The sequence below is a fragment of the Ovis aries genome, chromosome 1 (assembly GCF_016772045.2).
Source record: "Ovis aries strain OAR_USU_Benz2616 breed Rambouillet chromosome 1, ARS-UI_Ramb_v3.0, whole genome shotgun sequence".
Taxonomy (NCBI): domain Eukaryota; kingdom Metazoa; phylum Chordata; class Mammalia; order Artiodactyla; family Bovidae; genus Ovis; species Ovis aries.
Window position 1 is genome coordinate 219,923,334 of NC_056054.1, and position 16,566 is coordinate 219,939,899.

A 16,566-nucleotide genomic window follows, 5' to 3' on the forward strand; every position below is an offset into this window, starting at 1 on the left:
CTGACCAGAAGGATGTATGACGCGCAGGACAGATTTGTACCCTGTAGCTTTAACAAGTACGGATTTTAAGGGGAGCCAGTTTCTATTAGATCCTGGGCCCCAAGAAATTGACAAGGCTAATGACTGGGCAGGGGTAGGAGAGAACTTGTGGGGAGTGAATCCCAAGTTTCTGATTGATAAATTGATTGATTGGTGGATTAGGCTAGGATCAGCAGGGAAGCAGGAGGCAAAAATTACTTAAAACTAGTGTTTCCAAAAATATAGCACTTACTGCTGGTATGAAACATAAAATTAGATCACATAAAATATGATATATTAATAATGTTAATTATTGTGTCTATGACCAGTGATAATGATTTTCTTTTTATATTGGTAATACAGAATTTTGTTTTACATTTATTAGGTTAAGTGAAAAAAGTTTTATAAAACACGACAAAAATTATGAAAGTTGAGTATGAATGATTGGTTTGTGAGACGTTTATTTCAATTTAAATAGAAGACACCTTTTTTAAATAGAAGACATCTTTTTAAAATTGAAGCGTGTCTAAACGTAGGCATGTGAAATGACATTCCAAGACTCTGGGGTAAAGACCTGTCAGAACAACTAAATTTGGTGGGGAGTCTGGATTGTGATTTTTATCTTTGAGTATTTTTAATTTTACATCCTATGAATATATCACAAAAGACAATAAACAAAAAAAGATATCATTTCCCCAGTATTCAAGATGAAGATGAATCAGAAAACATCAGTACAACTTAAGAACTTTGAATATTACCTAAAAAGAGATATAATAAAAGTCAGCTACACTAGCACGTGGTAGATACAGATGTCTGAATCTACCAAATTTACATTTTGGTCTTTGCTTGACAAACTTACATCTTATGAATTGAGAATTATGTCTACAGTAATACAAAATCAATTCCCAATGAAATGCTATGCTAAATCTAACTCAATTATATGAATCTTATTTCAAAAATGAATTCATGTGGTGGTTTGAGATGTAAACAATAAACAGAATATTTAAAAGGTGGCCAAGGACACTGGCATAAAGGAAAGATGACATGAATGGAGTGATGTACAGCCTGCAGGCAGTGTGGTCCATGCTGGAAACAGACTGCAAAGTTGGGTCTGAGCTTCCTAACAGCCAAAACAAATATGGCTGTATAATTAGTTACAACAGGGGTGGGAAACTGTAGTCCTTCAGCCAAATCCCATCTGCCACCTGGTTTTGTAAATAAAGTTTCACTGGAGCACAGCTGTGCAGACTGGTTTCTCTATTGTCTATAACTGTCTGTGGGTTACAATGGCAGGACTGAGTCATTGCAACAGAGACAGTGTGGCCTACAAAGATGAAAATGCAGTCTGGTCTTTAAGAAAAATTTTGCTAACCCCTGAATCACAATATTACAGTATTTAAGGGATTAAAAAAAATTCCCTGGCTCAGTGAATTTAAAAAAAAAAACAACCACCAACTGCTTTAGGTTGTTAAAAGCCATTGATATCAATTAAAATGCTTATAAAAATTGATATTTTTGCCATGAAATTTACATTTATTTTTTTCCATACCAATGGATTAGCAGTTATGTTACACGGTAAATCTCAGTTACCCAAAGCTCATCTCTTGTACAAATAAAACACTATATATTTAATATCTTCCTAAAGTATTAGTCTAAAAAGGGACTGCCTCTATAGGCCCAGTTGTTGTTGTTTAGTTGCGAAGTTGTGTCTGACTCTTTGTGACCCCATGGACTGTAGCCCACCAGGCTCCTCTGTCCATTGGATTCTCCAGGCAAGAACACTGGAATGGGTTGCCATTTCCTTCTACAAGGGATCTTTTCAACTCAGGGATTGAACCTGCATCTCCTGCATTGGCAGGCAGATCCTTTACTGCTGAGCCATTAGGGAAGCCCCTATAGGCCCAAACCTAAAGAAATGCACTTCCTACCAGTTATCCCTTACACAGGATTTTTAAATACAGTCTTCTACCTTTTAAGGTGCATCACATTAATCATTAATTTCAGAGGAAAGACAGTCTCTCAATAAAGTACATTTCCTCCTACTCAGTCTTAAGGACAGATTAACAGCAGCTGTCAGATAATGGATTTAGGGCATTATACTGAAAGAAAAAATGAGAATGTCAATAAGCCTTCTTTAAAAATTTTTCTATCTACTTGGACTTCAGAGAAGGCAGAAGGAGAAAGTAAAGGAGGCAGTTCTAGCTGTGAATGTGACACTTCATTCTGATTTCTAGGAAACTAAACCTAAAGCCCATTTTACTAACTGACCAAACATTGCTGTTCCAAGAGTGGACCTGATACAGCTGGATGGTCACATTCTCTCTCTAGAGAATTGAGAAGAGACTGGAATGCTGGCGCTGAGACACATCAGTGTTGGCACCCAGAAAAAGGAGCCTCAAACTTAAACACCAAAGCTTCCCTGATGCTCACCTCATAGAAGCCTATTGTTCAGATCTTCCTTAGATCTTGTGAAATCCTCTATCCTTTCCTAATGTCTATTACCTGTATCCAAATGAACAATTTGTCCAGATGGTACATATTCAAATACTTAAGGGGCTATTTAGCACATCCCTCTAAACTTCCCTGGACTTCTCTGATAGCTCAGTTGGTAAAGAATCCGTCTGTAATCCAGGAGACCCTGGTTGGATTCCAGGGTCAGGAAGATCGGCTGGAGAAGGGATAGGCTACCCATTCCAATATTCTTGGGCTTCCTTTGTGGCTCAGTTGGTAAAGAATCTGTCTGCAGTGCAGGAAACCTGGGTTTGATCTGTGGGTTGGGAAGATCCCTTGGAGAAGGGAAAGGCCACCCTGGTACACTGGCCTAGAGAATTCCATGGACTGTATAGTCCATGGGGTCACAAAGAGTCAGACATGACTGAGCGACTTTCACCTCACTAAACTTCCCTTCTCCACATAAAATATACTTAATTTACCCTGACTTTAAAATTATTTTACTGGGGTAGAAAAGTCTCAACAGTCTAAAGAAATATATCTTTAAAAATAGACTTTAATCCCAAACCTAGACCCCAGAGCCCCTCTAAAATCTTATATGGAGAACTGAACACAAGGCTTAAGGCATGGTGTGATTAGCACAGAGTAGGACAAGACTGTCACCTCTCTTATTCTAAACACTCAGCTATAGGTCATGTTTAGTTTTTCTGATAGACACATCATACTATTGACCTTACATTTACCTAAATCAATCCTGTTTTTATCATTATAGCTGATACTCAGTTTTGTTATCATTTTTGGACCCAAATATATAAATTTGTATTTACCCCTAAGATATTTGATTTTGTTAATATACTCACTTTTCCAGTTTGCCAAGAAAATTTTGGATTAGTAATAACTAATTATATAGCTTCTGTGTGATAGAAGCATGTTAAGCATTTTACATCTTCTGCATTATTTCAATTTTTTGCAACAGTCTTATAAGAAGCGTGTTTATTTGTTCCCAGCTTCCTCCACTCTCTACCCCTTCAGCTTTGGAAAGAAAAATATAAATCTTTTGATTGAAGTGAATTTTCTTTGTGGACATGAATAGCAATCTTACCAAAATGGAATTATACAAACAGCTGTATATTAAATAAATAAGTAAATAAAATATCTCATGAAAAATGCATCCATACTATGTAAACAAATAAGAACAGGAGGGAAGGTCATAACTAAAAGGATAATGAGACACCAAAGGAAGAAGAAATAACTGATAAGTTGGACTTCATTAAAATTTTAAAATTTTACTCCGCTAAATAAAATGTCAAGAGAATTTAGACAAGCCACAAACTGGGAGGAAACACTTGCATAAGACACATCTGAAAAGGGCTGTTATCCACAGTATACAAAGAACTCTTAAAAGCTCAACAATAAGGAAAGCAATTTGATTAAAAAATGAACCAAAAACCTTAACAGACACCTCACCAAAGATCTACATATGACACATAGGATTTGGAAAAATCTGTATTATGTCTCATCACAGAAACACAAATTAAAACTACTATAAGGCACGACTGCACAACTATTGGTGGTAGTGGTGATTTAATAGCTAAGCTGACTCTTGCAACCCCATGGGCCATAGCCCACCAGGCTCCTCTGTCCTTGGGGATTCTCTAGGCAAGAATACTGGAGTGGGCTGCCATTCCCTTCTCAAGGGGAACTTTCTAATCTGGGGATTGAGCCTGTGTCTCCTGAATTGCAGGCAGATTCTTTACTGCTGAGCCATCAGGGAAGCCCCCCTATTAGAATGGCCAAAATCCAGAGCACTGACAACACCAAATGCTGATAAGGATTTAGAGCAACAGGAACTCTCACACATTGCTGGTTGACATGCAAAACAGTATGATCACTTTGAAAACTGTTTGGTATTTTCTTACAAAATTAATGTATATGATCCAGCAATTATAATCCTTGATGTTTTCTCAAAGGAGAAGGAAATTTAGTTCCACACAAAAAACTGTACATGGATGTTGATAGAAGTTTTATTAATAATTGCCCAAACATGAAAGCAAGCAAGAATCCTTCAGGAGGTGAATGGATAACTTGTAGTACATCTGGAGTGTGGAATATTATTTACCACCAAAAAGAAATGAGCTATCAAACCATGAAAAGACATGGAGGGAACTTAAATGCATATTACTGAGTGAAAGAAGTGAATATGAAAAGGCTATATACTTTATAATTCCAACAACATGATATTTTGAAAAAGGTGAAACTATGGAGACAGTAAAAAGATCAGTAGTTGCTAGGAATTTGAGAGAAGGAGGGGTGAATGGGCAGAAAACAGAGGATTTTTAGGGCATTGAAAATATCCTATATGATACTATAATGACGGATACATGTCATTATACATTTGTCCAAACTCATAGAGTGTATAACACCAAGAGTGAAGCCCAAGGCAAACTATAGACTTTGGGCAATTATGATATGAAAATGCAGGTACATCAATTGTAACAAATGTTTGACTCTGGTGGGGAATGTTGATAATGGGGGAGGCTATGCATATATGGGGACAGGGAGTATACGAAAAATCACTATACCTTTTTCTCAATTTTGCTGTGACCCTATAAATGCACCAAAAATGAGGTTCTTTTTATTTTTTTTAAAAAAAAAAGGTAATGCGATTGAGAGATGTTAGGTGACTTGGCCAAATTTAGAGAGTCAGCAAGTGGTAAAGCTGATCTTTGAAACCCAGTCGGACTCCAAATCTAACTACTATGCTCTGGTGCCTCCAAAGTCTAACCAAATAATTGCTCCCTAGATGTCAATACTCTTGATCATTAAATTTTCTAAGAAGATTTTCTATATATTCATTTATATCATTGATTTTAAAAGAAATACTGTATAGAAGAGAGACCAGTGGCAAGCTTCAAGAAACCCTTTCTAAAGCTCATATCTTTACTTTAATTAACACCCCTGGATGTATTAAATCCATTTTACTGAACAATTATATATTCTGCATTTCTCAAACTTTTCTGTAATGATGAAATAAGTGTTTTCCAAATCCTTGTGTATGTCCAATTACATTACACTTACTATTTTCCCTTGACAGAGCAATCACATTATCTGTCAAAAAGAAGTTGTATAACCTTTCTGGAAACCGATTTAAAAATACATACCAAGGCTCACAGAAATGCTTTTATTCAACCATCTTAAAAATCTCCCTTCAGAAATATGTGCAAAGGAAATAATTTAACTTTTTGTACATAAATCTTTTTCTGGATTTTACATTATTTTATAATTCTTCTATTTGTGTTCTGTGTTATTTATAAAGATTAAAAAAGCAAACATTAAAAATAGAATTATAAATTACATTATGGGACAAAATGAGCTACTATACAGACTTTTAAATAATGACTTTGAGATTATATATATACTGACATGGGCAAAATGCTTATGATAAAAGAAATGAAAAAGAAGGGTATAGTACACTCTAATTTTGTTAAGTATATTTAACATGTATAAATGTGCATATATAATAAATAACTAGCCTTTCTTATGTCTCATTCGTTGGTAGATCTAATAAATATGTAACATATTAATATATCATGTAATATATATGTATGTATTACATAACCCCCTACAAAACTGTTCCTGAGTATTTCTGAAAGTAATCTAGAAGTTTACATGAATATGTTTTTAACTACCACTACGCACTTCCTTCGCAATGCTTTTTTTGGGATTGCCCTACTGAGCACTGCAGTCTTCTGCCAGGAATTGCCTCCATTACCTTTTTTCAGACACTATTCCCAAATGACTAAATAATGCTCAAAAAAAGAAAAGCTATAGACTCCCAATATCCCCAAAGAATAATAAGTTCTGCCTCCCCTAAAACATTCTAGATGCCTGTTTTCATGTACTGTTTTCACGATGGCTTATTGACTATCTGGAACCACCAGTTCAAACTATTGAAAGGCTTAGCAAATCACTGGAATCAAAACAGTTGAGATGTCAGATATTTGTTACAGGATATATCAGAAGATTATGACCTATATTTTCTCAGGATTTATGCTTAGCACTTGTTTGGACACTGAACTTCTCACATATTTCAAGATATCACTCAAGGAACAATATTGAGATTCTATCAGCAAGACATTTGTTTGCTTGCTTGCTGCAACATATTTCTAAGATAATTACATCATCTATTTAAGCTTGTCCTTCCCAACAACTCACATCACTAATCATTTTTTCCCATAAACCAACAAAAAGTAGCAGGATTCATAAGATTCCTTGGAACATCTTTTAAATTTTGATATAGCCTCATAGGAATAATAAATACCATCTTGGTCTTTTGTTTCTTAGCCATAAAGATATGAAATATTATTCTGCTCTGTATAGTTATGTAGGTCATACACCGCTTGACAGAAGATAGCACAATAGCGAAAGGAGTATCATTTACATCTTACTCACTATAGAGTTATATAAAATGTTTCATTATAAATAAATCATTGCATGATGGAAGTTATTATCTATTGTTTTAGGAAGTATTGTATTTCATGTAAGGGAGTGACTTTGTCTAATTTGCAAAAAGGCATTGTGTGGGTCTTCAACAGCCCTAGAACTGATTGCAGTCACTTTCAAGTCCAACTTTGAATAGCCCAAACTAATCCTTGAGTGACTAAGAGAAATTCAGTTCATGGTGAATGACTCCACTAACAGACAGAGAAGGAAAGGATAAGTTACACTTCAGTGTTGGAAATATGAGACTGGAACTCAAAAGAAAATAAAGGGTGCAAGTCTAGAGAGTTGAATTTGTGAGAGTGAATGAGACTGCCCAAACAGATGATGGGCAAGAATATACGCAGGGATAAAAAACCCAATAACCTAGCGCTGAAGAGACAGAAAGGGGGAAAAGTAGTCAGAAACACAAATAGAAAACAGTCATAGAATATTAAGAGAACTAGAAGAAAAAGTGTCATAAAAACAAAGAGAAACTCTTAAGAGAAAGAGGCAATTAATATTCTCAAGAGTAAAGATGAGTCAAGGAAAATAAGTATTGAAAAGAGGTCACGAGCTTTGATAAGTGTACATGGTCTTCAGTAACATCAGCTAGAGTAGAAAGTCTATGGAGGGATTGGTATGGAAGTTAGATTGTAATGAGTGAGGAAGGAATGAAAAGTGAGTAATTAGTGTTAGTAAAGGAATAAAGGTAATAAGGTAATATAAAAATGAAGATAATAAAGGAAGCTTCCATAAGACTCTTATCCTTATCCATCAGATGGCAGACAGAATGAAAACTACAATCACAGAAAACTAACCAAATTGACCACATGGTTCACAGCCGTATCTAACTCAATGAAACTATGAGCCATCCCACGTAGGGCCACCCAAGACGGATGGGTCATGGTGGAGAGTTTTGACAAAATGTGGTCTACTGGAAAAGGAATGGCAAACCACATCAGATTTCGTGCCTTGAGAACACAATTAACAGCTTGAAAAGGCAAAAAGATAGGACACTGAAAGATAGACTCCTCAGGTTAGTAGGTGCACAATATGCTACTGGAGAACAGCGTAGAAATGACTTTAGAAAGAATGAAGAGCTGGAGTCAAATCAAAAAAAAAAACAAACCAGTTTTGGATGTGGCTGGTGACAGCAGTAAAGTCTGATGCTGTAAAGAGCAATATCGCATCAGTTCAGTTCAGTCGCTCAGTCGTGTCTGACTCTTTGCGACCCCATGAATCGCAGCACACCAGGCCTCCCTGTTCATCATCATCTCCCGGGGTTCACTCAGACTCACGTCCATCGAGTCTGTGATGCCATCCAGCGATCACATCCTTGGTCGTCTCCTTCTCCTGCCCCCCGTCCCTCCCAGCATCAGAGTCTTTTCCAACGAGTCAGCTCTTCGCATGAGGTGTCCAAAGTACTGGAGTTTCAGCTTTAGCATCATTCCTTCCAAAGAAATCCCAGGGCTGATCTCCTCCAGAATGGACTGGTTGGATCTCCTTGCAGTCCAAGGGACTCTCAAGAGTCTTCTCCAACACCACAGTTCAAAAGCATCAATTCTTTGGTGCTCAGCCTTCTTCACAGTCCAACTCTCGCATCCATACATGACCACTGGAAAAACCATGGCCTTGACTAGACAGACCTTAGTTGGCAAAGTAATGTCTCTGCTTTTGAATATGCTGTCTAGGTTGGTCATAACTTTTCTTCCAAGGAGTAAGCATCTTTTAATTTCATGGCTGCAGTCACCATCTGTAATGATTTTGGAGCCCCAAAGTCTGACACTGTTTCCACTGTTTCCCCATCTATTTCCCATGAAGCGATGGGACTGGATACCATGATCTTCGTTTTCTGAATGTTGAGCTTTAGGCCAACTTTTTCGCTCTCTTCTTTCACTTTCATCAAGAGGCTTTTTAGTTCCTCTTCACTTTGTGCCATAAGGGTGGTGTCATCTGCATATCTGAGGTTATTGATATTTCTCCCAACAATCTTGATTCCAGCTTGTGTTTCTTCCAGTCCAGCATTTCTCATGATGTACTCTGCATATAAGTTAAATAAGCAGGGTGACAATATACAGCCTTGACGTACTCCTTTTCCTATTTGGAACCAGTCTGTTGTTCCATGTCCAGTTCTAACTGCTGCCTCCTGACCTGCATACAGATTTCTCAAAAGGCAGGTCAGGTTGTCTGGTATTCCCATCTCTTTCAGAATTTTCCACAGTTTATTGTGATCCACACAGTCAAAGGCTTTCACATAGTCAGTAAAGCAGAAATAGATGTTTTTCTGGAACTCTCTTGTTTTTTCCATGATCCAGCAGATGTTGGCAATTTGATCTCTGGTTCCTCTGCCTTTTCTAAAACCAGCTTGAACATCAAGGAGTTCACGGTTCACATGTTGCTGAAGCCTGGCTTGGAGAATTTTGAGCATTACTTTACTAGCACGTGAGATGAGTGCAATTGTGCAGAAGTTTGAACATTCTTTGGCATAGGAACCTGGAATGTTAGGTCCATGAATCAAAGCAAATTGGAAGTGGTCACACAGGAGATGGCAAGAATGAACATCAACATATTAGGAATCAGTGAACTAAAATGGACTGAAGTGGGTGAATTTAACTCAGATACCATTATATCCACTACTGTAGGCAAGATCCCTTTTAGAAGAAATGCAGTAGCCCTCATAGTCAACAAAAGAGTCTGAAATGCAGTCAGTCAGTTCAGTCAGTTCATTGCTCAGTCATGTCCGACTCTTTGCGACCCCATGAATTGCAGCACGCCAGCCTCCCTTCATCACCAACTCCCGGAGTTCACTCAGACTCACATCCATCGAGTCAGTGATGCCATCCAGCCATCTCATCCTCTGTCGTCCCCTTCTCCTCCTGCCCCCAATCTCTCCCAGCATCAGTGTCTTTTCCAATGAGTCAATTCTTCACATGAGGTGTCCAAAGTACTGGAGTTTCAGCTTCAGCATGATTCCTTCCAAAGAAATCCCAGGCCTGATCTCCTTCAGAATGGACTGGCTGGATCTCCTTGCAGTCCAAGGGACTCTCAAGAGTCTTCTCCAACACCACAGTTCAAAAGCATCAATTCTTCGGTGCTCAGCCTTTTTCACAGTCCAACTCTCACATCCATACATGACCACAGGAAAAACCATAGCCTTGACTAGACGGACCTTAGTCGGCAAAGTAACGTCTCTGCTTTTGAATATGCTATCTAGGTTGGTCATAACTTTTCCTCCAAGGAGTAGGCGTCTTTTAATTTCATGGCTGCAGTCACCATCTGTAGTGATTTTGGAGCCCCAGAAAATAAAGTCTGACACTGTTTCCCCATCTATTTCCCATGAAGTGATGGGACTGGATGCCATGATCTTCGTTTTCTGAATGTTGAGCTCTAAGCCAACTTTTTCGCTCTTCTCTTTCACTTTCATCAAGAGGCTTTTAGCTCCTCTTCACTTTGTGCCATGAGGGTGGTATCATCTGCATATCTGAGGTTATTGATATTTCTCCCAGCAATCTTGATTCCAGCTTGTGCTTCTTCCAGTCCAGCATTTCTCATGATGTACTCTGCATAGACGTTAAATAAGCAGGGTGACAATATATAGCCTCGACATATTCCTTTTCCTATTTGGAAACAGTTTGTTGTTCCATGTCCAGTTCTAACTGTTGCTTCCTGATCTGCATACAGATTTCTCAAGAGGCAGGTCAGGTGGTCTGGTATTCCCATCTCTTTCAGATTTTCCACAGTTTATTGTGATCCACACAGTCAAAGGCTTTCGCATAGTCAATGAAGCAGAAATAGATGTTTTTCTGGAACTCTCTTGCTTTTCCATGATCCAGTGGATGTTGGCAATTTGATCTCTGGTTCCTCTGCCTTTTCTAAAACCAGCTTGAATATCTGGAAGTTCACGGTTCACATACTGCTGAAGCCTGGCTTGGAGAATTTTGAGCATTACTTTGCTGGTGTGTGAGATGAGTGCAATTGTGCGGTAGTTTGAACATTCTTTGGCATTGCCTTTCTTTGGGGTTAGAATGAAAACTGACCTTTTCCAGTCCTGTGGCCACTGCTGAGTTTTCTGAATTTGCTGGCATTTTGAGTGCAGCACTTTCACAGCATCATCTTTTAGGATTTGAAATAGCTCTACTGGAATTCCATCACCTCCACGAGGTTTGTTCCTAGTGATGCTTTCTAAAGGCCCACTTGACTTCACATTCCAAGATATCTGGCTCTAGCTGAGTGATCACACCATTGTGATTATCTTGGTCGTGAAGATCTTTTGTACAGTTCTTCTGTGTATTTTTGCCACTTCTTCTTAATATCATCTGCTTCTGTTAGGTCCATACCATTTCTGTCCTTTATTGAGCCCATCTTTGCATGAAATGTTCCCTTGGTATCTCTAGATTTTCAATTTTCTTGAAGAGATCTTTAGTCTTTCCCATTCTGTTGTTTGCATCTATTTCTTTGCATTGATCGCTGAGGAAGGCTTTCTTATCTCTTCTTGCTATTCTTTGGAACTCTGTATTCAGATGCTTATATCTTTCCTTTGGTACTTTGCTTTTCACTTCTCTTCTTTTCACAGCTATTTGTAAGGTCTCCTCAGACAGCCATTTTGCTTTTTTGCATTTCTTTTCCATGGGGATGGTCTTGATCCCTGTCTCCTGTACAATGTCATGAACCTCCATTCATAATTCATCAGGCACTCTGTCTATCAGATCTAGTCCCTTAAATCTATTTGTCACTTCCACTGTATAGTCATAAAGGATTTGATTTAGGTCATACCTGAATGGTCTAGTGGTTTTTCCCACTTTGTTCAATTTAATTCTGAATTTGGCAATAAGGAGTTCATGATCTGAGCCACAGTCAGCTCCTGGTCTTCTTTTTGCTGACTGTATAGAGCTTCTCCATATTTGGCTGCAAAGAATATAATCAATCTGATTTCGGTGTTGACCATCTGGTGATGTCCATGTGTAGAGTCTTCTCTTGTGTCGTTGGAAGAGTGTGTTTGCTATGACCAGTTCTTTCTGTTTGCAAAACTCTATTAACCTTTGCCCTGATTCATTCTGTACTCCAAGGCCAAATTTGCCTGTTACTCCAGGTGTTTCTTGACTTCCTATTTTTGCATTCCATTCCCCTATAATGAAAAGAACATCTTTTTTGGGTGTTAGCTCTAAAAGGTTTTGTAGGTCTTCATAGAACAGTTCAGCTTCAGCTTCTTCAGCATCACTGGTTGGGGCATAGACTTGGATTACTGTGATATTGAATGGTTTGCCTTGGAAACAAACAGAGATCATTCTGTCACTTTTGAGATTTCATCCAAGTACTGCATTTTGGACTCTTTTGTTGACCATGATGGCTACTCCATCTCTTCTAAGGGATGCCTGCCTGCAGTAGTAGATATAATGGTCATCTGAGTTAAATTCACCCATTCCAGTCCATTTTAGTTCGCTGATTCCTAGAATGTCGATGTTCACTCTTGCTATCTTCTGTTTGACCACTTCCAATTTGCCTTGATTCATGGACCTGACATTCCCGGTTCCTATGCAATATTGCTCTTTACAGCATTGGACCTTGCTTCTATCACCAGTCACATCCACAGCTGGGTATTGTTTTTGCTTTGGCTTCATCCCTTCATTCTTTCTGGAGTTATTTCTCCACTGATCTCCAGTAGCATATTGGGCACCTACTGGCCTGGAGAATTCCTCTTTATGTATCCTATCATTTTGCCTTTTCCTACTGTTCATGGGGTTCTCAAGGCAAGAATAGGGAAGTGGTTTGCAATTCCCTTCTCCAGTGGACCACATTCTGTCAGACCTCTCCACCATGACTTGTCTGTCTTGGGTGGCCCCACACAGCATGGCTTAGTTTCATTGAGTTAGACAAGGCTGTGGTCCTAGTGTGATTAGATTGACTAGTTTTCTGTGATTATGGTTTCAGTGTGTCTGCCCTCTAATGCCCTCGTGCAACACCTACCATCTTACTTGGGTATCTCTTACGGTGGACTAGGGGTATCTCCTCACCACCACCCCTCCTGACCTTGAACATGGAATAGCTCCTCTAGGCCCTCCTGCACCCGTGCAGCCACCGCTCCTTGGATGTGGGGTTGCTTCTCCCGGCCACCGCCCCTGACCTCGGATATGGGGTAGCTCCCCTTGGCCGCGCTCTGTTCGCTGTCGCAGCCACCCGCCTTCTGTGCGCCATACGAGGATGCAGTCTCAAAAACGACAGAATGATCTCTGTTCCTTTCCAAGGCAAACCATTCAGTATCACAGTAATCCAAGTCTATGCCCCGGCCAGTAATGCTGAAGAAGTTGAAATTGAACTGTTCTATAAACACCTACAAGACCTAGAAATAACAGCCCCAAAATATGTTCATTATAGGGGACTGGAATGCAAAAGTAGGAAGTCATGAGACACCTGGAGTAACAGGTAAATTTGGCCTTGGAGTACAAAATGAATCAGGGCAAAGGCTAACAGAGTTTTGGCAAGAGAACACACTGGTCATAGCAGACATCCTCTTCCAACAACACAAAAGAAGACTCTACATGTGGACATCACCAGATGGTCAATACCAAAATCATATTGATTATAATCTTTGCAGCCAAATATGGAGAAGCTCTATACAGTCAGCAAAAAGAAGACCAGGAGCTGACTGTGGCTCAGATCATGAACTCCTTATTGCCAAATTCAGAATTAAATTGAAGAAAGTAGGGAAAACCACTAGACCATTCAGGTATGACCTAAATCAAATCCCTTATGATTATACAGTGGAAGTGACAAATAGATTCAAGAGATGAGATCTGATAGAGTGAGTGAAGAAATATGGACGAAAGATTGTGACTTTGTACAGGAGGCAGGGATCAAGACCATCCCCAACAAAAAGAAATGCAAAAAGCCAAAACAGTTGTCTGAGGAGGCCTTACAAATAGCTGAGAAAAGAAGAGAAGCTAAAGGCAAAGGAGAAAAGGAAAGATATAAGCCTGTGAAAGCAGAGTTCCAAAGAATAGCAAGGAGAAATAAGAAAGCCTTCCTCAGTGATCAATGCAAAGAAATAAAGGGAAACAATAGAATGGGAAAGACTAGAGGACACTTCAAGAAAATTAGAGATATCAAGGGAACATTTCATGCAAAGACGAGCACAATAAAGGACACAAATGGTATGGACCTAACAGAAGCAGCAGACATTAAGAAAAGGTGGCAAGAATACACAGAAGAACTATACAAAAAAGATTTTCATGACCCAGATAACCATGATGGTGTGATCACTCACCTAAGCCAGACATACTGGAATGCAAATTTAAGTGGGCCTTAGGAAGGATCACTATGAACAAAGCTAGTGGAGTTGATGAAATTGCAGCTGAGCTATTTCAAATCCTAAAAGACGATGCTGTGAAAGTGCCACACTCAATATGCCAGCAAATTTGGAAAACTCAGCAGTGGCCACAGGACTGGAAAAGGTCAGTTTTCATTCCAATCCCAAAGAAAGCCAGTGCCAAAGAATGTTCAAACTACTGCACAATTGCACTCATCTCACAGGCTAGCAAAGTAATGCTCAAAATTCTCCAAGCCAGGCTTCAATAGTATGTGAACCGTGAACATCCAGATTTCCAAGCTGGATTTAGAAAAGGCAGAGGAACCAGAGATCAAATTTCCAATATCCACTGGGTCATTGAAAAAGCAAGACAGTTCTAGAAAAACATCTACTTCTGCTTTATTGACTACACCAAAGCCTTTGACTGTGTGGATCACAACAAACTATGGAAAATTCTTCAAGAGACGGGAATACCAGACCACCTGACCTGCTTCCTGAGAAATGTGTATGCAAGTCAAGAAGCAACAGTTAGAACAGGACATGGAACAACAGAGTGGTTCCAAATTGGGAAAGGAGTACGTTGATGCTGCATATTGTCACCCTGCTTATTTAACTTATATGCAGAATACATCATGCAAAATGCCAGACTAGATGAATCACTATCTAGAATCAAAATTGCCAGGAGAAATATCAATAACCTCAGATATGCAAATGACACCACCCTTATGGCAAAAAGCAAAGAACTAAAGAGCCTCTTGATGAAAGTGAAAGAGGAGAGTGAAAAAGTTGGCTTAAGAGTCAACATTCAGAAAACTAAGATCATGGCATCCAGTTCCATCACTTCATGGCAAATAGATGAGGAAATAATGGAAACAGTGAAAGACTTGATTTTGGGGGGCTCCAAAATCACTGCAGATGGTGGTTGCAGCCATGAAATTAAAAGACGCTTACTCCTTGGGAGAAAAGTTATGACCAATCTAGATAGCATATTAAAAAGCAGAGACATTATTTTGCCTATAAAGGTCTAGTCAAAGCTATGGTTTTTCCAGTAGTCATGTATGGATGTGAGAGTTGGACTATAAAGAAAGCTAAGCACTGAAGAATTGATGCTTTTGAAATGTGGTGTTGGAGAAGAGTCTTAAGACTCCCCTGGACTGCAAAGACATCCAACCAGTCCATCCTAAAGGAAATCAGTCCTGAGTAGTCATTGGAAGGACTGATGCTGAAGCTGGAATTCCAGCTCTTTGGCCACCTGATGAGAATAACTGACACACTGGAAAAGACCCTGATGCTGGGAAAGATTGAAAGTGGGAGGAGAGTGGAGTGACGGAGGATGAGATGGTTGGATGGCATCACTCATGTCCATCATCAATGGACATGAGTTTAAGTACGCTCTGGGTGTTGGTGATGGACTGGGAAGCCTGGCATGCTGCAGTCGATGGGGTCACAAAGAGTTGGACATGACTGAGCAACTGAACTGAACTGAGTGTTAAAAAACGTAGCCGAGATTCTTATGAAATCTGTTTTTGAATGAAGTTGCTGTTGCTGTTGTTGTTGTTTAGTCAGGTGTTGTGTTTTACTCTTTTGAAACCCAATGGAGTGTAGCTTGTCGGGCTCTTCTGTCCATAGAATTCTCCAGGCAAGAATAATGGCTGTTGCTGTTCAGTCACTGAGTCATGTCTGACTCCTTGTGGTTGCCATGTCCTTCTCCAGGGGATCTTCCTGACCCAGGGATCGACCTGCATCTCCTGCATCGGCAGGTGGATTCTTTACTACAGAGCCACCAAGGAATCCTGTTGAATGAAGACAGATTATTATTTCAAATGTAATTTCTCATGGGAAAAATTGCTACATTAGAGGTTAATTTCCTAAGTCAGCCTACAGTACTTATTTAGTCCATAATAAAGTACAGAAACTGCAGATTTATGATTCACACTGGAGGAGAGAAATGTTTCAACACTTGTAATAAAACAAAACCAGAATAATATATCTTAATAATATATTGCTTTTATGTGTCTTGAATGCTGGTGGTTGAAGAAGCTAGAATTGATTAAAGAAGTACGACTTGGTGGGTGGATATTTCAATGTAAAGATTCCAATATGAACTTCCAGAAACTTTAAGGTCTTAATTTTTTTTTCATTGTGTTTAACTTCACTTGTAAACACATGATCATGGCTTACTTTAGTTTTCTGTCTTTGGCATTAGTTCCATCGTTTCCAACTTTACCTGGAGTTGTTTCAGTTCAGTTCAGTTCAGTTCAGTCGCTCAGTCATGTCGGACTTTTTGTGACCCTATGGACCACAGCACACCA

General features: G+C 39.1%; 1 long non-coding RNA gene across 1 annotated transcript in view; it reads right to left on the reverse strand.

The window, feature by feature from the left end:
• Positions 1–1,032: 1,032 nt before the first annotated feature.
• Positions 1,033–16,566, reverse strand: part of LOC132658461 (uncharacterized) — a 50,006-nt gene continuing 34,472 nt past the window's right edge. The window contains exons 3-4 of the long non-coding RNA XR_009598135.1: positions 2,890–16,047; positions 1,033–1,727 (exon numbers count right to left, since the gene is read on the reverse strand). This is a non-coding gene — a long non-coding RNA (uncharacterized LOC132658461). The remainder of the gene's footprint in view (positions 1,728–2,889; positions 16,048–16,566) is intronic.